The following is a 22,587-nucleotide window of genomic DNA, read 5'->3' on the forward strand; positions in this document are numbered from 1 at the left end:
ATCAGTCCACAGAAAGACAAAGAGCAAATCTCCTCCCTCTCCCTACCCTCACGTTTAGGTAAGTGATCCCTCCACCATGGGGAGCTCCCACGTCTTTGTTAACCCATGTTTTCTGGAACCCTGAGTCAATCTCAAGGGCAAATCAGCTAGTTAAAACCAAAATTCATACCCTGTTTATCCCATTAGCTAACTTTGTCCTTGAAATATATTATACAATCACGTTTTTATAGGTGGTATATTAATGTATTCAGAAGATCACAATGAGTTTGCTCAATGGCCTTTGGCCAAAAGCAATATAAAGCAGATCAAGGTTTACTGATGATGGGACAAGAAAACAAATCCAAAGAAACTAAAATTTCCATAGTTAGATCTCAATTAGACATGCTTGCATCTGTAAAAATCATTGTGGAAGGATACCTAATCGGGCTGAAATTTAATTGGAAGAATATACCTTCTTTAACCAAAAAACTGAAATTTAAAGTTTTTGGTGCTACTAGATACTTTCTTCAAAATACCTGCCTATCACCCTCAACCTCTCTCTTTGCCAGGAGGTGTTCACTTTTCATACCTTTCCCTATCCATCTTCGAGATCTGTGTGAATACTGACATGACTATGTTAGACTCAAAGAGCCCTGCAGGAATGATTTATCCAAGGACCAGCTCAGCAGTTCTCCAAACACTGTGGTACTATCCAGAAGACAAAATTCACTACACAGGGAGCAAGGCAGACTGTGAAAGATGCTGCTGTAAGTTACGGGTTCACATTAAGTGGGAGCCTTTCAGACCAAAGGGAGCTGATATCATAAGGAGTTGCCAAGTGTGCACAGGGACAACAATCTGGTCCCCTATCAGATGACTGATCTATTATTAAATTTTATGTTGTAGATTTTAATAGTGAGTTCACCTGACTCCATCTAGCCACCCCAAAATTCCCCACATTGCTTATATATATTTATAAAAGATTTATTTATTCTTATTGGAAAGGGAGATATACAGAGAGGAGGAGAGACAGAGAGGAAGATCTGCTGCCCAATGATTCACTCCCCAAATGGCCACAACAGCCGGAGCCAGGAGCCAATCCAAAGCCAGGAGCCAGGAGCCAGGAGCTTCTTCTGGGTCTCCCACACTGGCTCAGGGTTCCAAGGCTATGGGCCATCCTCTATCTCTTTCCCAGGTCACAAGCAGGGAGATGAGTGGGAAGAGGAGCAGCCAGGATACAAACCAGCAACCACATGGGATCCTGGCATGTGTCAGGCAAGTACTTTAGCCAGTAGGCTACCACGCCGGGCCCCACATTGCTTATATTTTAACCTCAGCATTCAAACTAAGTTATAGGAAGTCCCTTTGCCTTCAGTATACTAGATTGAGTTATAGATTTTCTTCCTAAATATCCAGCTAAGCATAAAGCAAAAGTCCATTAGGCAACATCTCTTCCAAGGAAAGAAAAGTGTATTTTCCCCAAAACTCCTTTTAATTTTGCCTGATTTTAACTATTCTAGAAAAACCTCTTTTTCCTGTTAAGAATTAAAATAAAATTCTTTTTAGCTCTATGTTATAATACATCATGACGCTTCAAATGTGAAGGACAGAACAGGTTCATGTGTGTATCTCAGCTCACACATGAATAACTTCTCAATTGGAGCCACATTTACAGGAAGCAATGATTCCTATAAGAAAGATTGGGCTACTAGAGCTGGGTCTACCCATACATGCTTGACTTTGGGTGTTACCTCATGTCTTTAGGCCTTTGTTTCCCCTTTTACAAAATTAGCATTAAAATGAACAATCTTGCAAGTTATTTCTTTTTAGTTCTATGCACAAGAGATTAGCTATACTGAGTATTTCCAATTCTTTAACTCTTCCTCCAACGTGCATTTCATCCACTTAAATAATTCAAAAATTACTACCTATTGAGGCCCTTATACATAGAAAACATGTTTGACATGTGATTCCAACATGAATGATACTAAATCTATATTCAGGGAACTTGCAATTTAGTCAGGAAGACAGAGGCAAGACATAAAATTATATAACATCACATTTCAAGATACCAGCTTCCATCAGGAGTCATTCACTGACCATTCAGCTACAGGTTTAAGATCTGCCTCCCAACAGCTCAGTCTTTCCTACCTCAAAACCAGTGAGAACCAAACTGAGCAGTATGTCAAGTTACATCCTCCCTAGTTCGTTCTACAGTCCTGAACCACATCTCCTGAACTTCCCCAACCTTATACACCATATGCTTATCTAACTCCTGCCAATACTCAAACATTGGGTGTTTTACCCAAACATTGTATACAAGCCATATGATGGTTTTCCCTGCTTTTTTTTTTATTGTATTGAGTTAGTTATTAAACAGACTAAGATATTGTATTAGAATCCCACAAATTAGTATTGCTTAATGTGGAAATGTATTATAAGAGTACTTCAAAAAACTCAAGGACAATTTAAATTAAAAGATAAGTTTGTTTCGATGTCAAAAAATTTTGAAAATTATGCGTGGGTTTTTTTTATAGCACATGTTTCCCATAAGCTTTTTTTTTAGTTGCAGTAAAATCATACTATTTACTCACACATGATGAGCATATCCACCCAATATGTGATCCTCTTGCACATCTATTCACAAATGATTTCCAAAAGTTATTTTAGGTGAGATAAGAAAAGACACTTTTAGAGAGCTAATATTCTGAATGCACTGGATAGGTCACAGTAGAAATTGCTATAGCCACATTAGTTCTATAAATTTAGACCTTTGATGAGCTACTATACTTAGATCTACTGTTTTCAGGTGAATAGGTTGCAGCAACATCAGCTGGTACACCCAAAGAAATCACCTTAGTGTTTCTGGTGATGGAACCTGTAGTCCACATCAGTTGGTATTGTGCAGATTCACATGGTGGCCGCAAAGCATTCACAACAGCTTTGTTTGCCTTCAGATCACACTGGAAGGGACTCTTAGAGAGTCGTATTCACGAGACTGATTCCTCTTCCATTCACTTTCCTAGTCAACTACAGTCCTGAGTGCTTTTAATAACACCATCTGTAAAGTCTCTATCTTTAAATTCTGCATACAAAGTAAATTCATTTTCTGATTTCCCATCACGAAACTTGTATCTTGTAAAACCAGTCCCCCGGCGCTCACAGATAGCCACGATGCAGCCATCTGACAGCATGAACATTATCACAATTTGCCAAACAGGATCATCCATGTTAATGGACATGACTTTCCAGTTTCACCCTTTGTCAATCATAGCCACTCTACCCAGACCTGTCTCCTGGATTGTTTTACCTTTTGCATACACCTTGCTTCCAATTTGATCTTTGTCATCACAATAGCCAGTATGTGCTCGTTATCGTGTTCTAGATCTTCCCAAGTCTAAGGAAGGGTATCATAGCTCTATATGTATCCTTTGTAAAGGAACAAATTAGCCATGTAGTGGAACTGCCCTTTCTTTACTTCTTGCTTAACTGGATTTAAAGGCTCCTTTACAGCAATCTCTATTTTTCCATCAGACCAGCCTGATTCTTCAACCACCATGTGGAACACATTGACATCAGCCTATATAGGAATATCATAAAGAGGAGATACATACTGTCCTTTTTTCATTTTCGAGGACACAGTACTCTAGGGAGAAGGGCCCGGTGTGCTCCTGGCTACAGATGCCACTCACAGAGTAGCAGACTGCTCACCACCGCAGCTGCAGAGCCAACTGTCAGCTGCCATGTGGTGCAGACTGGTAAGGAGAGGCCACACCTGTGCACTGCAAAGATGAGCCATGAACTTCTTGAAGATCCCACATCAGGCCAGCAGCTGATGGGGGCCCTTCTGTTTATTATCATTAAACCCAGCTTCCATTTCTACATTCAAGAATTCACAATGTTAATAGCAGCAGAACTTGAGTTCTACAATATCTAAATGGACAGCGTTTAGGAGGGAAAATCATCATGGATGTTCAATTACATAGCCCAAATCAAACCTATCTCTGTGTACGTCCCAAAAGAATTCTGTAATCTGAAGTGTTTTCAAGTTGCTCTGAGCATTTGTGATTCTGCCACTTGGGGTAGAAAAATACACATTCTCAACACAGTAAAACAGGGAGGAGTTTAAAAAAAAAAAAAGTTGATCCAAAGTAGTGTAAATGATCTACCATACTAAAACGCAGCCAAAAATTTGTACTCAGAAGTTTGCTACTGTTCGGGCAGAAAGCAGACTGATGTTTCAATTCAGCTGCTGATGTGTTGTGTGATGGGATTGTTTCAGCTTGAAAATACTTTTCCAGAATGTTTCCAGTGCACAAAGTTGAAAATACTTTAACAGACCATTTCACCAGGCAGACTCAATCTCTGTTGGATAGGGGAGAGGGAAGATGGTTTGTGGAGAGGCACTGAGAGACAGGTCTCTCTAAGGCAGGCAGGGAGGCCCAGTGACAACAGTGGTAGTCTTCCACAGCGACCAAAGACCTGGGAAAGCTGTGTCACAAGGAACTTGTCCCAGTGGCAGAGCAATCATCCAAGGCCACATTGGGTACGGGTTATTACCCCTCTCATCTCCAGAAGCTTCCCTTTGAGCAAGCTGGCTGAGATCTCTGCCTCTCATCTCTGTGAACGTTAGCTGTTGACAGAGGGCAGGCTGTTTTTGTGTGATTCAAAGCATTACTAATTAAAACCTGTTACCTTCCTAAGGGCAGATATATTCTCCTCCTGAGCAGCATTTGTCTGTCCCATTAGCATTAATGGGAGGAACACAAGTGCATCAAGAGGAGAATGGTCCCCTTGGGTCTTGGAACTTAAGTCTACTTCAAAACTGAAACCAATATATGCAATGGTATCATTGATGCCATTAAAAATCATTATACTTTACTGCAACTTTTATAAAAGTAATTGTAAGCTTCATGAAATATACGCAGCTCCTGGGAGCTGTGCATTATTAAGCTGAGACTGGACATGATAAAGCGAATTAAACTATAATACTTGAAAAATATTTTGACCATGGGAATTCACTGGATCCGGTTGAACTTATGTAAAGGTCTGTGTTCATAAAACACAATGCATCTGGGTAAGCTTGGAAAGCATGTGGAATTCCACAACACAAATTCTAGAAACGATCTGAAGAAGAGTGAGTGTGGGTGACTCTGCTGACAGTATGTCTTCATAGGTTGTTGTGAAACACCATATTGCGTCTCCACAATACCCTTCATTTGAATGGTCTTGAGTGCTTTACAGGAATAGTATAGCTGATGTTCTAATTACTTTAACAGGAGAAAGAAGAGGACTTTGTCCCCACCACCAGATGCTGAGACTAAGGCCTAGAGAAGCCATGTTGTGGTTGAGAAGAGCGATAACCACAAGGAAGGGCATGAGTGTGGACGAGCAACACTCATCCGAAGCATGACTGTGGTTATCTGTAGCTGAGAGGCCATCAGTTTCCAAACTGGAGGCCTTTTTCTGCAGCATGAGCTGCAGTGTCTACTGTTCCAGGAGTTAGCTGAGTGTGATTGCCTGGATTTGTGATTTCATTAGCCAGGTGAACACGAGCAAATTGAACAATTTGCCCATAGGTAGTATGAGAAGTGACCCACACCCGCCATTTTAAGCCCGACGCCATTTTACCTTACCCAAGTTAAGTCTTCTTCAGGATTTACTGTTTCCCACACCTGCTTCATGCCCGTTTTGTTTAAAATTTGCTCTCTGCTGGGTCCGGCGCAGTAGCCTAGTGGCTAAAGTCCTCGCCTTGCATGTACCGGGATCCCATATGGGTATCCGTTTGTATCCTGGCTGCTCTGCTTCCCATCCAGCTCGCTGTTTGTGGCCTGGGAAGGCAGTCAAGGATGGCCCAAAGCCTTGGGACCCTGCACCCACATGGGAGACCCGGAGGAGGCTCCCGGCTCCTGGCCTCAGATCAGCTCAGCTCTGGCCATTGTGGCTGTTTGGGGAGAGAACCAACAGAAGCAAGATCTCTCTGTCTCTCCTAATGTTTGTACATCTGACTTTCCAATAAAAATAAAACAAATCTTTACAAAAATTTACTCACTGCCAATCAACTACAACCCTATGAACTCTCATTCCCCATCCTATGTGGTTACTACTTCCAACAACCAATCCCATGGGCTGACTACCTCCACTGACCTATTCCATAGGCCAGCAACCTCTGCCAATCTCCTGTGGCTTTTACCCTACGCTCCCACTCTGTTCCCCATTAAATCCACTGCCCCAGCCGCACTCTCTTCCTTTGCTAGCTGCTGCACAGCTGCTTCTTACCAACCTGAATAAAGGACCTCCTGCATGACTTGCTGTGTCTGCTGTTGTGAGTTTAGGCCGGCTATTGAAAAGAGCTGATGAAAAGAGCTTACAGGTAGAGGCTTCAAAGTTCCTACCTTGTCGGGTTACTTTAAAGATTAAAAAGCCTAATACAGACAAACCTCTTTGACTAGTGCCTAACACATAGTAAGCATTCAACAAATGTTAGTCACCATTATTAACCTTTAAGACAGCGAGGGCCACATTGGCACAGTGAACTACATTCCTTCCTGCTAAACTCTCCAAAGTCTGTTCCATCTTATTCCCTTCTGTCATTAAGATCCCTTGGACATGGAACTTTAGGTTCTCCAAACAATACAAGTCACCAGGGTACAATGTCATGTATCATTGCAAGTGTCTGGCATGCATGCCACAAGGCTACCCGAATTCATCATGCCCTGTCCTGAGGAAGAAGTTTAAACCTGTGCTCCCTGGACCTCCAAAGAAGGTGTGAATGAAAAGCCAACTCTGGCACCTAAATCCCAGCCTACAGCCAGCTCATACCTGTGGATTCTACCTGCTGGCTTATCAGTAGTTAGCCACCAATCCTCTTACTAGCAAGTCAGGTCTGCAATTGTTAAGTGCATGCATCTTGCTTGACTCAGGAACTCCAGCTGTCTGAGGTCTTTTTGTAAAGGACTATTCCATCAGGGCTCTGAATGTGCTATAGGCTGGAAGATCTGCAGTGCCAGAAATGTCTGTTTCCATCCTCCTGTCTCTGCATGCTTGGTTGTCTTGCCAGTCATGGGATAGCTGGGGAAGACAGCACCTAATGAGACCTCTCTGTGTCAATTACAAAAATCCCCTTAGTTCAATCTGCTGGTGCCTCCCCTCTCTGCTCTCATGACACCCTTTCATACTCACTCTTAGTGCATCTCAGATTTTACCAAAATTTATCTCTGATTTTCTTCACCATATTGTCTCCACTTCTAGAGGGAAAACACCATATTTATCCTTTTGCTAGTTTGGGACCAGTATTAGTGGACACCCAAATACATATTAAATACAAAACTCCTAGGCAAAGGCATTGATCAAATCATGTCCTGGAACTGGAATTAGTAAAGCACTCCCAGAGTTCTCTATTCAAGTTCAGCCACTGTACGTCTGTTGTTCAGTGTTCTTGAAGGTGCTCTGATTTTCTTGCAAGCTGACTTCAGAGTTTTGAGCTTTCGAGCAATTAGATCAATGCTAAACAAGACCTTTTATTCTGATTTTTAAGTGCCAGTAATAATAAACTAAGCCTGTATTTGATTTTTAAGTGTGATGAAAGTAAAATGAAACCACCAGCTCAATTTTGTAGATTATTTTCACAACTTTTGGATTTGAGCAAACTAACAAAAACCATGGTCCCAGAAAGCTTAACCAAGTGTTCAAACCCACTGGATTAACAAGTCTTTTACATATATATTTAGCATCTCAATAAACCTTATCAACCCTCTTTCATTCCGCTTGCAATTTTTCTGACCTCCAAGCTGAAAACTTGAGCCCTGAATTCTGCTCATGGGTGAGTAATCACAGCAAGCCCGCAGCAGAACCTATCCCCGAACTGCAAATATATCATCTTCAGCATTGTAAATCAAAGCCTCAAAGAGCATCATTTAGCCTGCAGCTAAAATTGCTTGTTTATCAGATGGTGCCTGGTTTAGCGTGGAGCCATCCCTTGTAAATCTCCGGGACCTTTTACAGCATATACTTAAGCAAGCACATTGGCTCCTGGGAGGTTTTCTGAGGGTTTTAATGACTGTGAGCTGCTAAAAGAGCCAGGCCTTGGTTTAAGCTAAAGTGGCTACGGGTACAGTTTGGCTCCATTTTGTAAACTCACAAAGATAAGGTGTCTGCTTTATCCTAAGTGAGAGCGAGCATTTGTTTCTCCGGGAATCTTTCTATCCAAAGTGTTAATGTTCCTGTGGCTTTGGGTATTTTGACCTTTTGTCTGCTTGCTTTTGATTTACTGAGGGAGAGAGGTCTTTCTCCAGGCTTTATTGCCACTCTGAAAAGACAACGAAATGCATGTGATTGTGAAATTGCATGGGGGTAAAAATGGTTTGGGGTGAACACTGGACATGTCACCCATGATCCTAATGCCAAATGCAGCCCTCATAACCCCTCGTAGTTCTATGTAAGGGCAAATAGGTGCCCAAGATTCCTCAATGGGGCATCAACAGTGTCGTGTAGACCCTGCAGGCATCTCACTTCACCGTGGCCCTTGGCTTTTCAGAAAGAAAACAGTTTATAGATTCTGACCATGTAGCTCAAAGTAGCAAAGGGAAATGGTCCACCAAATTCCCACTGGTTGCAAATACAGAGCTACTTGCTAAAGTCATGAATATCTTATCGACTGACTGGACCACCGAGGACCCAAGCAGCCCACCAATGGCGGTACTGATGGACAATGAAGAGCCCTGATGAAATTTACTAATTAAAGAAATCTTTTCACAGCTGTTTACTGTATACCATCTCCTGGATACAAGTTAATTAAAGAACTCTTCCAAACCTTCACCTGACAGGGGAAGCTTCCCCCAGGAGCTGGAGGAGCTGCAAAGCACCTTCCAGGGGCTCTTTTCTTATTTTCAGGCCCTAATAAATTGTTTCTATGCTAATTGCAGTGCTACTATGGTCTGGGTTTTGAAAATCAGCCTCTTTTCCTCCTACTATGCCCACCCTTCTTTATTAGCTCAAAGCTTCTTGGTTTCACCTTTACCTCTATTTAGGGGAAAGAAGTTTCTGTTTGGGGCTTTTCTGTTTAATTTTGGTTTGCTGGTTGCTTTGCCATTCTCCAATGCAGCCCTTTACCTAAACTGTTCCCCACTTGTGTGGTTTTGTTGCAGGGCACTCAAGCTGGGGATTCCTGAGGATACGTCTACCAGCCTTGTCATAAAAGCTAAAAATATGTGCACCTGTTGCAAACTGCTAAAACTACAACAAGCTGGCATAACACCCAGGAAATAAAAGCAGAAGTGACTCATATGCTTCCTGAAAATAGACTTCATATATTTACTCCTCCGGGTCTGAGGCTGTTTGTGATATTCAAAGCAAATTAGAAGGGAGATGATGCTGGGGAGTCTCTGAACAAGTAAGCACACAGAGAGAGAGAGAGAGAGAAAGCAAGTGAGAGAGACAGGGGAGGGAGGAGGAGGGACTGTCTCTCTTCTGTTTTATACCTGGTAACTGAAGCAGTTTATTGGAATATGGATAACAACACACCATACTTACTCTTAACCCCATGCAAGAAATCTTTATTGAGCATCTCTAATGCATGGTGCTGAACCCTGGCACAAAATTTCCCCGTCCTTGGTGAAGCATGTAAATTAGCAAGGAAAGGCATCCATTAAACACTTGAAAAATACAAACTTGGATCATGACCAAGAGCTACAGAGGAGAAAAACAGAACAATGTAAAATCTGCATCACAGAAAGATTCTACCTGGCCCAGAAGAGCTCCCCTGGCCCAGCATGGTAGCCTAGCAGCTTTAAACACGCCAGGGTCCAATATGTACACTGGTTCTAATCCCAGCACCCCTGCTTCCCATCCAGCTCCCCGCCTGTGGCCTGGAAAGGCAGTTAAGGATGCCACAAAACCTTGGAACCCTGCACCAATGTGGGAGACCCAGAGGAGACTCCAGGTTCCAGGCTTTGGATCATTGTAGCTCTAGGTGTTGCGATCACTTGGGGAGTGAATCATTGGACAGAAGATCTTCCTCTGTCTCTCCTCCTCTCTATATACCTGCCATTCCAATAAAAATAAAATAAATCTTTAAAAAAGAAAAGAAAAGCTCCCCTAAGAAAAGGGCATTGAGGTCAGAAGCTTAAGTCAGAGTTATCTACACAAAAGAGAGGAGGAATATTTCTAATGGGGGAAATGGCATGTGAAAAGCCCCAGTTGCACTTGTCAGTTCATATTCAAGGATTCTCTTTTTATTTCATGAGAAATGGAAAGGATTCTAGGCAAGGGCTAATGCAACCAAGGAAAGACTCCAAAAGCATCAAGATGACTGCAGGGTAAAGGAGAGATGTGGAACATCCAAGAATCACCACATACATGAGTTAAGCGAGCTGCAAAAACTTGAACAAGAGATGGTAAGAAAACAAGGGCAAAGGTAATATTGGTGGAAATTCTGGGGAAAGTAACACTTTTGAGAAACATCTGAAAGTTAAGGCAACAGGATCTAGTGATTTAGACACTGTAGTAGCAGAAGAAATAGGTGTTAAAAATTATTCCTAGGGTCCGGCACCATGGCATAGTAGACTAAGCCTCCTCCTGAAGCACCAACCTCCCATATGGGTTCCAGTTTGAGTCCCACTGCTCCATTTCTACATGAGTTCCTGCTTATGCCTGAGAAAGCAATGGAAGATAGCTCAAGTCCTTGGGCCCCTGCACCCATGTGGGAGGCCTGGAGGAAATTCCTGGCTTCTGGCTTTGGATCAACTCAGCTCCAGCTGTTGTGGCCATTTAGGGAATGAACCAGCTGATGGAAATCCTCTTTCTCTGTATCACCGTCTCTCTGTAACTTTGCCTTTAAAATAGTTATAATTTTTTAAAAACAAATTACTTCTAGATTTATGTTGTGCATAATTCTAGGAGAAACTGAACACAGGATCAGTCTTGGGAACAGAAAAGTTTGGGAGCTAATGTTATCTTATTTTTAAAAGATTTATTTATTTCTGTTGGAAAGGCAGATTTTACAGAAAAAAAGAGAGAGAAAGATATACCATATGCTGGTTCATTCCCCAAATGGCCTAACAGCCAGAGCTGAGCCAATCCAAAACCAGGAACTAGGAGCCAGAAGCTTCATTCAGGTCTCCCATATGGGTGCAGGATCCCAAGGCTTTGGGCCATCCTCTACTGCCTTTCCAGACCACAAGCAGGGAACTGGATGGGAAGTGAAACAGCTGGGACACAAACCAGTGCCCATGTGGGATTCTGGCACTTTGCAAGGTGGGGAATAGCTGACTGAGCCATTCTGCCAACCCCCTACCTCTAATTTTTAAAGATGTATTTGTTTTTATTAGAAAGGTAGACTTTACAAAGAGGATAGAGAGAGGTTGCTGATGATTCTGAAGTGGCTCCAAAACAACCAGAGATACAGGTTGGCAACTAAACAAATGGACAAGGGTTTCTCAAGGTTCTCTGAGCTGGAGACACTGTGAGACATCTGGGTAGCATCAACCACTGAAGTTGCATGTAGTATAGTATGCCACATATAGTATGACCACAAACTCAGTGGATTAAATTAACAGAAATGTATTGTCTTACACTTTTGGAGGCTCAAAGGTAAAGGAGAGTCATCCTCCATCTGAAGGCTCTAGGAGGATGCCCATCCCTCCTCCCAGCTTCGGAAGCAGCTACATGTCTCAGCTTGTGGCTGCATCACTCCAATCTTTGTCGTCTTCTCATCACCTTCTTTCCTGTGTGTCCTTTCTTCTGTCTGTCTCTTATAGGATACTCACTGTGTTTAGGGCCTATCCATCTGTTCCAGAATGGATTCACCTACAGATCCTTTTAATATCAATTACATCTGCCAGCAGCCTTTTCCTCCATAGAAACCAGGAATTAGAATGAGGACTTGGATTTTGGAGAGTCCCCATTAAGCTCATGCTATATGTATGAGATCATCAAAAACAGTATAGAGTGAGAAGACAAAAGGGCCAATGATCATGCCTAGAGGAACCCCAGTACTGATTCAGTGTGCCATGTGGAACCCCAACACACAGAAACCAAGAACAATGACTAAAAGGTTCCTTGGAAATCTGAGGTTATTATCAGTTAGAAACTCAATTTCTTATCCACTCATCACCCTCTTTACTGTTTGGCTTGTACACTCTCCTGCAATCTCTTTTATCAGAATCTTGTGCCTGGTGTCCTTAACACTTAACACTTTGATTCACTGGTGGGATATTCTACAGGCTTTCATCTTAACGTATTTCATGAAACTGGCTTTGTGTATCCCAAGAATGAAAAGCTACTCTCCCATGTCGAAGAGTTGTCAAACAGCAGAGAAGGGGCAAGCATTCACAGATAGTTCCAGGTCCAGAGGAGGGATGTCCACAGTGCCTCCATGCCGGAAACCCAAACCACCCTAATCCTGCTCCAAGCCCACAGCTCTTTCTCTTAGCTTCCAGCCTCTGCATGATTGGCACCAACCCACATTAGAAACAGCACCCTTCAGAAACCTGGAGACCAGCTAGTTTGCCACTCCCCTTCACAAAAGCCTACTTGAAACTCTCCCCTAAGGTTTAAAGAAAAACAGTGCCAGTTCTGATATGTCGTCTCTTCAGTTTAGCTCTTCCAGGTGTTAAAGAAACCAGGTCTGTGCCTGTGTCCGCCAAGCTACGCTGGAAGTTCAGTTTCTCCCAACACTACTCTCTAGCAGGTAGCTGCGGCAGCATCTGTGAATAAGACAATGACACATTTGATACATAAAATGTAATTTGACTTCCTTTCATTAACAAACCCTTTTGCAGTAAGCATATCTCGTAGCTCAGAAAAATGCAGATGAATTGCCTATCTGCCTGGGGCTTAAATAAATCTACACTGTCTCCTTCAGCAAGAGGGGATAAGAATTGATGGTCGTGAAGTGATACAAGATTAGTAGCACATTATAAATAAAGCTAACACTTTTTCATCAAATAGGTTAAAAATCGGGAGGGAAGACACAGGAAGATGGTTTCTGCTGGCCTCTGAGCAATCAGATGTAGGTGCTAAAAGGCAAGCCCATCATCTCAGCTGATTGTATCCAAAAGGCAATAGGGACAGGCAGTTATGAGTGAGTTGTCAGGGCCTGCCATTGAGTTAACGTTAACAGAATCTAGAAGTCTGCAAGGACTGTCTTACTGAAGTTAGGTCAGACTGTAGGGAATGGCCTACTAAAAGTACAAATGAGGTTGTATGCTAGTGAGAATGAATTCAGACCCACTTCCATTATGTCCATTCCCTGCTATTGTTTTCATTCATACAGACATATTTGCTGAGTGCCTACTGTGTTCCTCATGTCATTCTACTCCCTGGGCAAGAATGCAGACAAAACACCTGGAGCTTTTGAAATAAAATGAGTTTAGAAACATGGGCCCTGCTGTGAAAAGCATGAAACTTCACCCAAAATAGCAAAGTCGAGAAATTCTAGATTCTGGGAAGTTGTTGTATAAAATCTTTTACTAGTTAAAATAAACACACACACACACACACACACACATACACGCCTAAAGGTGGGACTGGGAGAAGAGGAAGAGAAGTGTGGGTTCAACATCAGTTGTGTCCCTCATTTGTCCCTTGTCAGTCAGAGGAGCTCATAACTCCACAATCTCTCAATAACCACTGCCCTGCACCCTACCCCATGCTAGGCTAGCTCTAATCTTTGGAAATAAGGCTACAGGATATATGGCTTCCAACGACATGGGCAAACTGCAGCTTTTCTTAAAAGATCCCAAGCAAGACAGTCAGTTTACAGACTAAACTGGGAAGATTGGCATGATTAGATGTAGTGAATTTGGAAGTGTAGGATGCTTAGTATCTCAAGGTGGTTCACACATTCTTCCAGCCCCCCATGTACCCAGAGGTCTCCTTTTAAAAGTCCAAGTCAGAATCCTGCCTCCCAACCTTTGTAACTATACCCTGTAGGCTCTGATGTGCTTGCATTTCCTTCTTTCCTGCGCTTTCTCACCTGGTCCTATGGATCTTCTTCTCACTTTGGGCATACCCACACTCCCACTGGCTTCTGATACTTTCCATGTGTTGCTGCTTTGGCCTGGGACCCGCCTCCCCTCACTACCTTCCCCCTAACGGAACCCTCCCCCAAACACCATTCCAGTTCTTCTTCCTCATCCAAACCAGCACAAATCGCTTTACCTTCACTTTCTCCCATCTCTGTAACAGTCTCCCCTCACTTCACTCATTGCACTGTCCATCTTCCACTAGACTAGAAGTTCCATGAACCAATGGTCCAACAAGCTCAGTGCCTGATCCAGGACAGCTACACAAATATTTGTGAAATGGAGTTGAAACTGACAATTTCCTCTCCTTTTTATACTCTCAGGAAGCACTATTAGTCCTATTACAACACACTTACATGTGAGTGTATAGTGGCCTCCTTGTCTTTCTCCTTCACTCAAGAGTCTGCCTTTTAAATTTTTTTTAAAAAGATGTACCTATTTGAAAGCAAGGCTGACACAGAAAAAGGAAGAGACACAGAGAGATCTCCCATTTCTTAGCTTACTCCCTAAATGCCCACAACAGCTGGATCAAGCCCAGGTCAAAGCCAGGAGACAGAAATTCCATCTGCACCTTGCACATGGGTGACGGGAACATGAGTTCCTGCGGCCGCCATCTACTGCCTCCATAGCACATTGGAAAGAAGCTGAATCAGAAGCACAATTTCGGGACTTAAGCCATGCACTCCCATGTGAGATGCAGGTATCCCAAATGACAGCTTATCCTGCCACACCACAACACCTGCCCCTCCATCCTTCATTTTTGTGTCTTCCTCCCTGCCCTGCCCCAGGAGTGGCAGACATGGAGTAGATCAAGAGACTCTAACATCAGTTCTTAAGAACGGTATTACATTTTAATTTGAAACTTTAAAACTATTCGAGTTCGGGAATCTTACTGAACTCATTGAATTTACCAAATGAAGCAGGTCAAACATAAGACACTTCTAAAGCCTCTGCATCCCCAAACCGGCAGCATTTTCCTCAACAGTGCTAGCTTCTAAGTGTGGACAGCAGCCCAACAGCAGTCACACCGGATTCACATATTTATCATATTAACTAGAAGGCCTGCTGCTGCTACTACTACTGTGTTTGATTTTTTATTCATCTGAGATATTTACGAAAAGCACATAGGCTACAGGAAGGCTTCTTGGACACCTGCTCTGAACCTATTTTCACCCATATAGATATGAAACACACACGCACAAGACAAATGGTCTCTCCTAAATATGTGCTAAGCCTAGGAGCCAGGACCAAGCAACAGTCACCCCAAGAAGCACTTAGAACATTTGCGCAGGGACCATTTTCTGAGTTGTTAATGTGACTCTGTGACAACTCTGAGGAAATGAAAGCAATCCCCTGTGGCCCTCAACAAGCTTTCCACAGTGGGTTTCAGCCAGGTGACTGCAGCTACTCTGTGCATCATAGCTCAGTTCAAGGGAGGCAAATGCAAGACCCTGTCCTCTGCATCACTCACATTCACAGAATGAATTTGCTGACCTTTCCAATGTTGATTGTCGCACCCTGCAGCGACACTAAAATGACGAGGAATCTCGAGGGCCTGGGAAAAACAGGAACCGCCACCGCAACCAGCACACACACACTGAACGAACACACACACAAACAAACTAACGATAAGGGGCAGGCGAACCAAAAGGGAACTGAACAAAAAGGAGAGGGTTAACCAAAAGGGTTTATTGCCGAAAACGGGCTGATTATATACAGTTCTCCACCAATCACTTCTCCCCGTGGGTCCACTGGGCGCTATCTGATAGGCCAGCAATCACAGCGGGGGGTAGGGGGGCATTAGCCTATCTCTGCGACTTCCTGTTCACTGGCGGGGACAAATCCTGCCTCCTGGCCCTCGGCCAGCCGCCATCTTGTGACCGCCCAACACATGTGGGGTCGGCCACTCCCCACAGTTGATCTCATTTAATTTTTAAAGTTAGCTTTGTCAAAGCTTTATTTACTGTCTTTTAAGATTTATATTATAGTCATATTGAGTACAATGTGAAATACGACGATTCTGACAATGACATGCATGTAGAACACCTGGAAGTTACATTGATTAGTGGTGGCAATAGAAGAGCATATAACCACCCAGGAAAGCAATTTTACATTCTCTTAGAAGGTTCAACATTAACTTATAATGGTAAATACCAATGGCTCAACAATCCTACTCCTAAGTATTTACTTAGAAAACATAAAAGTTTGTACATGACTGTTCATACCAGTTTTATTTAGAGTGGCTAACCTAGAAAAAATCCCAGTGTTTATCTATAGGTGAGTGTATAAACTGTGGTATGTATACCCATCCCATGGACTAACACTCAGGAAAAGAAGGGAATGGTCTTGGACCTTAATAGCATAGACGAATTTCACAAAAATGAATGAACACAAATACCAACACAATACCAATACCACAACACAAATATCAATTTATAGTTAAACTTACATAAAATTTCAGAAAAGACACAATTACTTTGCAATGGCCGAAAGCCAAGCAGTGACCACATGAGGCTGGATCTTGACTGCAAAACTGGGTTACAGGAATTTGGTATCTTCATTATAGTTGCATAATCATGTATATTTTTCTGAACCCATTTGACTCTACACTTAAATTGGGAGCACTTTATTGTATATATAAATTGTTGCTCAAAGTTATTTTTTTAAAAATAATTTTTAAACAAATCAATTAATCCTAAAAAATAATAATAAAAGTCTTGGGCCCAGTACAATGGCTTAATGGTTAAATCCTTGCAGGCAGCAGGATCCCACATGGGTGACAGTTCATGTCCCAGGTACTCCACTTCCCTTCCAAGTCCCTGCTTGTGGCCTAACAAAGCAGTACAGGACAGGCCAAAACCTTGGAATTCAGCACCCATGTGGAAGACCCAGAAGAAGCTCCTGCCTCTTGGCTTCAGATTAGCTTAGCTTTAGCCATTGCAGCCATTTGGGGAATGGACCAGCAATGTATGTTCTTTCTGTCTCTTCTTCTTTCTGCAAATCTGATCTTCCTTTACAATAAAAATAGATAAGTCTAAAAGAAAGCAAACTTTAAAAATCTCATTTATAATTCATCTTGAGAAAAGAGACAACTTTAAAAAACCTGCTGTCTGGGAGCTACTGTTTACTACGGAAAATTGGCCTTTTGTTGTTAATGATTCATTCCCTGTGTATCTGTTTCTATACAAGTAGTCATATACTGGAGGCCCTGTCCCAGAACCCATGTCAATAGCACAGGGATTCAACCATATTTTTATTATAGTAGCACTATGAGAAAAATTATCCAAGCCTCAAACAACTGACTTAAAAGTTTGCCTTTGTAACACAGCCTGCATATGTTGCATTTTTATACAGAAGCAGAAAGGAATGGACTGGGTAGAAAAGACACCACTGATAAGGATTAAATATAATTGGATATGAAAGAACAGGAGAGAAAAGACTCCAGCATTAGAATCAAAGCTGAACTCTTAGGGTTCTTCAAGGAGTAGAAGAACTAGAAGCAGACTCTATCAACTACCATTTCTAGGCAGAGTCAACCTTTGAAACAGATTGACTGGAGTCACAGAAAATAATGGTACTAAAGATGTCAGTATAATGTTCTTTGGGTAAATCCTACCTCCATTCCTTTATCTGCCAGTGCCACTGCAAGTTCAAAGGAGAAGAAGTAATGTCAAAGCACAGAGAGAAAAGCTTTAAAGCAAAGCATCCTGGGACATCCCATCTGCAAAGTCTCTGCAACGCTGCCCCTTGATGTCAGGCATTGCTTCTTTTCTTTTTTGTCTGGATCCTCTCTGGCCTCCTCTGTAGTAGGCTCACATGCGTGCATCAAGGCCTCTTTCCTGCTCCCCCATTTATGGTCATAGACTTCAACTGGACCTGTCAACTCTATGAATAGTTTTCAATCACTTAAAATCCCATCATTGCTCAAAAACCCTTCCAAAAAGAGTTCTTCTAGTTCAGTGAGTAGCATAACTGACACCCCTCACCATCTTTGATTCATTCCTGTCTGTTATGTTCATCCCATGTTGAATCTGAAATCATATTCCACCTCACATGAATTCCTTGATGCTCAAATGGCTACCTTCTGAGGTCTGTCACATCAAGGCTTGGCTTCTTATATCCGTCAGAGTTTACTCTGTTCTGTTTTATTTAAGAGGAGGTAGTAGCATCACAATTCAATCAGTTGAACCCTCCTACTTGATTCTCAGCTTTGGTCTAGTTCCCAACTTGCCCGCTGTCCCTGGCCTTTACTCACTTTCTGTTGGTCACTCCTGAATTCTCAGATCCTGTGCCCTTCCCACACATGGCACCTCACATGCTAGACCAGACATGCTGGCCCAGAGGAGGGCTAACACTCAAAGTCTGAACACACTTTCCTCTTCCCATTTCAAGCATACATGGTGCCATGTCATTCCCCCAAAAGTGCCACTCGCACAGGACAGTGTAAGAGACTTGTACTGAAGATTCAGGAACAATGGAAGGAGATGATATATTCAGCACAGAGCAGCAAAGAACTTAAAATTCCACTCACCACTCTTTAAGGTGCTTATCATTGCCTCAGGGACTTTCTAACTCCCTCGAAGCTAACCTGCAGCATCCTTTGGATCCCTAATCCTAATCCTTCTTTACACAGACAACAGCTGCATCTCCCACTGCTCCCAAAAGCTTCAGAGAAACCCTACCTTCACCAACCCACCTCTCAATGCCAGGAGAAATGTAATCATTCCTGGGGTTTTATTTGGTATAACACTTTAATTCAACTATTTGCTAAAGGAGCCACCTTTGGGCATAATAACGTGCCCCTGATCTTTTCCCCTAGCCTATGAATTCCCCCTGAACTCCAGAGAAAGGCATGAGAACCACCACATCTTCTGCAAAGTAAGCCATTTGTTTACTCTTTGCCATGTGTCTGCATTCTTCCTGCACCTGCCTTGGTTTAACCTCTGCATTAGCCTCTCTGTCTCCCATCTCACCGAGCCCTCCTCTTTGTCTCAACTCCTATTCTGCCACTATATTGATCTTTCAAAGTCCAGAAATATTATTCTGCTGTTCTGAACCTATCATTGCAAAAGATCCTAGCATGCATGGGTCCATGAGGGTGTGATTTGGTTCTTGACTACATTTTCACTGAAATATTACCCATTCCCTGAACAAGTCCCACACACACCTTGTTGAACTTGCTCATGCCCTCAAGAACTCCAGCTCATCCTTCAGAGTTCATTCCAAAGAGTCTTTCCTGTAAAATGTTCCCCTGGTGCCTCGTGAGGTTATCAGTTCTGCTTTCCCAGAGGACTACTGCTCACAATTTGGTTACATTCCAGCTTTACTTATGGCATACTTTACTCACCAGTGAAAGACTCCATATTATTCTCCTGAGACCCCCAGCGTTTCAAACTGAACTTAGCAAAAAATTAAGAAATGTTTGTTGGATGAAAAAAGTAATAATCCACCTATGGATGAATGCTTGTTCTATGCATAGATGCACAGAACAGTCTGGAGACACAAGGAGTCACAATCAGTCAGTCTGATCATGAGTCAGCTTCATCAGATTCTATGCAGCTAGAAGGCAGAGACAAGAGGCACTTGTCTGGTTGTGTCTCTGTGTCCACTCCCAAATGGAAGGGACTGCTGATGAACTAGGGTTCTAGGTCCAAAGGAGAAATTTGCTTGGTAAATACTGAACAAGCTGATTTTAGCAGAAAATGGGCAATGGCTTTTTAAAAAATATTTATTTATTTTTATTACAAAGTCAAATATACAGGGAGGAGGAGAAACAGAGAGGAAGACTTCCATCCATTGATTCACTTCCCCCAAGTGAGCCGCAATGGCCGGTGCTGCGCCAATCTGAAGCCAGGAGCCAGGAACTTCCTCCAGGTCTCCCACATGGGTGCAGGATCCCAAAGCATTGGGCCGTCCTCAACTGCTTTCCCAGACCACAAGCAGGGAGCTGGACGGGAAGTGGATCTACCAGAATTAGAACCGGCATCCATATGGGATCCCGATGCATTCAAGGCAAGGACTTTAGCCGCTAGGCCACATTGCCGGGCCCATGGGCAATGACTTTTAAACACCCTTTTTAAAACTGTGGGAAATGCAGCATTATAATGCTTTTTTTTAAGATGTATTTATTTGAGCCTGGTGTAGTAACCTAGCAGCTAAACTTCGCCTTGCATGCACCGGGATCCCATATGGAAGCGGGGACGCTGGGATACGAACTGGCTCCCATATGGGATCCGGGGACGCTGGGATACGAACTGGCTCCCATATGGGATCCCGGTGCATGCAAGGTGAGGTTTAGCTGCTAGGTTACTACACCAGGCCCAAATAAATACATCTTAAAAAAAAGCATTATAATGCTGCATTTCCCACAGTTTTAAAAAGGGTGTTTAAAAGTCATTGCCCATGGGCCCGGCAGTGTGGCCTAGCGGCTAAAGTCCTTGCCTTGAATGCATCGGGATCCCATATGGATGCCGGTTCTAATTCTGGTAGATCCACTTCCCGTCCAGCTCCCTGCTTGTGGCCTGGGAAGGCAGTGGAAGATGGCCCAAAGCCTTGGGACCCTGCACCCATGTGGGAGACCTGGAAGAGGTTCCTGCCTCCTGGCTTTGGATCGGCATAGTTCCGGCTGTTGTGGCTGCTTAGGGAGTGAATCGTTAGACAGAAGATCTTCCTCTGTCTCTCCTCCTCTCTGTATATCTGACTTTCCAATGGAAAAATGAAATTAATCTTAAAAAAAGAAATATTTATTTTTCCATTGGAAAGTCAGATTTACAGAGAGAAAAATCTTCCATCCTCTGGTTCACTTTCCAAGTGGCTGCAATGGCCAGAGCTGAGCCGAACCAAAGCCAAGAGCCAAGAGCTTCTTCTGGGTCTCCCACACTGGCGCAGGGTTTTGGGCCATCCTCTACTGTTTTTTCAGACCACAAGCAGGGAGCTGGATAAGAAGTGGAGCAGCTGGGACATGAATCAGCACTCATATGGGATCTTGGTGCATGCAAGGCAAGGACTGTAGCCATTAGGTTACCACACCAGGACTAGCATTATAATTCTTAAAGGCAGTGAATAAATGTGTTTGACTAGCATGAAAGGAGACTATGTGTGCACAATCTATTTTTCTCTAAAATAGACATATTCTCAGACAATAACCTCCTGGTCATCAACCACAAAGTCCACTCATGTTGCTATCATCAAGAGCAACCTTGGTGGGACCAGCCCTGTGTTACATCAAGTTAAGCTGTTGATACATTCAATATGGGTACTGGTTAAGTCCCAGTTGCTCAACTTCCAACACACCCCTGATAATTTACCTGGGAAAGCAGTTGAGAAGGGTCCAATTGCTTGGGCCCCTATACCCACATGGGAGACCTGGAAGAAACTCTTGTCCACTGGCTTCAGACTGGCCCAGCTCAGGCCCTTGCAGCAACCTGGGGAGTGAACCAGCAGATAGGAAAATTCTCCCCCTCTCTCTCATGCACACTCTCTCTTACCCTCTGTATGTGTATATACACACACAAAAAAATATATAAAACATATGTATATAAAACTCTTTCAAATAAATAAAATTTTAAAAAGCCAATCTTGGTGATTTCAGATATATCATCAACACCCACATACTAAAGACAAGCAGACAGAGACAGGAAGTTTCTTTTTTTTTTTTAACAACTCTGGCTCTAAACACATTCTGGAACATTCTTTCTGCATCTGCTGAAAAAGGGGATCAGTAGTGGGAGGGGCAGGATGGACTGGGACTATTGATACCCAAGGGCCATTTGAAATGCAAGAAACTAGTTTCAGGGAAAAAGCAAGCCAGAGCTGGCTGATAAGCACTGAGGGATGATGGGTGTTTCTTCATTGGCTCGAACCTCTGCTGAGTAACCTAATTTTGCCTCCTCTAGCATTCTCTATATAAATCCCACAGCAGTGAGAACACTGCATTGTGAAGCATAGCAGATACATGCAGTACTCAGCAGGAGGAAGGCTCCAGAAGTTTATGGCCCTAGGCCACCTCCTAACAAAATACACACTGAGCCAGGACACATGAGTCATCACTGGCTAACAAAAGAACCACCCAGGCGCACACTGAGCAAAGAGAAGCTGGCTAAGGAGTGCTGACAGGATGGAGCCAGTGCTTTGTCATAGGGTGTCCCTGCAAGCAGAGCTGGAGCTCAGTGGCAGTGACTCAAACCTGAATTTCCAGCCCTGGAATGGTTCCACAACCTTCTACAGCCAGGCTGAGGCAGGCAGGAGCATGCAATCCAATGGCTTGTCCAACCATGGCCTGTGTGTCAGTGGCATTACACTGATGAACCTATTGGCTTATGATCTGTTTGCAAATCAGGAGCTAAAACATTTTGATCCAGATCTGCTATAGAACAACAACGTCTATTATTCATGTATAAACTACAGTGATGTCTATGTCAGCAACAGTAAGACCCAACAGCCATTCAGCACTTGTGTAATGCCAGAAATTGGACTGTTTTCTACATGTTCTACCCCCATTAATTCCTGAAGCAACACTAGAAAATGACCTCTATTTTTTATTATTACTATCTTCATTTACAATTATTTCTCAGAAGCATTTAGC

At 43.0% G+C, this 22,587-nt stretch overlaps 1 pseudogene; it reads right to left on the reverse strand.

Annotated features, from left to right (window-relative positions):
• Nucleotides 1-2,835: 2,835 nt before the first annotated feature.
• On the reverse strand, nt 2,836-5,663 carry LOC101533059 (inorganic pyrophosphatase-like; annotated as a pseudogene).
• Nucleotides 5,664-22,587: the final 16,924 nt, after the last annotated feature.

The sequence above is a fragment of the Ochotona princeps genome, chromosome 5 (genome assembly GCF_030435755.1).
Source record: "Ochotona princeps isolate mOchPri1 chromosome 5, mOchPri1.hap1, whole genome shotgun sequence".
Lineage (NCBI taxonomy): Eukaryota > Metazoa > Chordata > Mammalia > Lagomorpha > Ochotonidae > Ochotona > Ochotona princeps.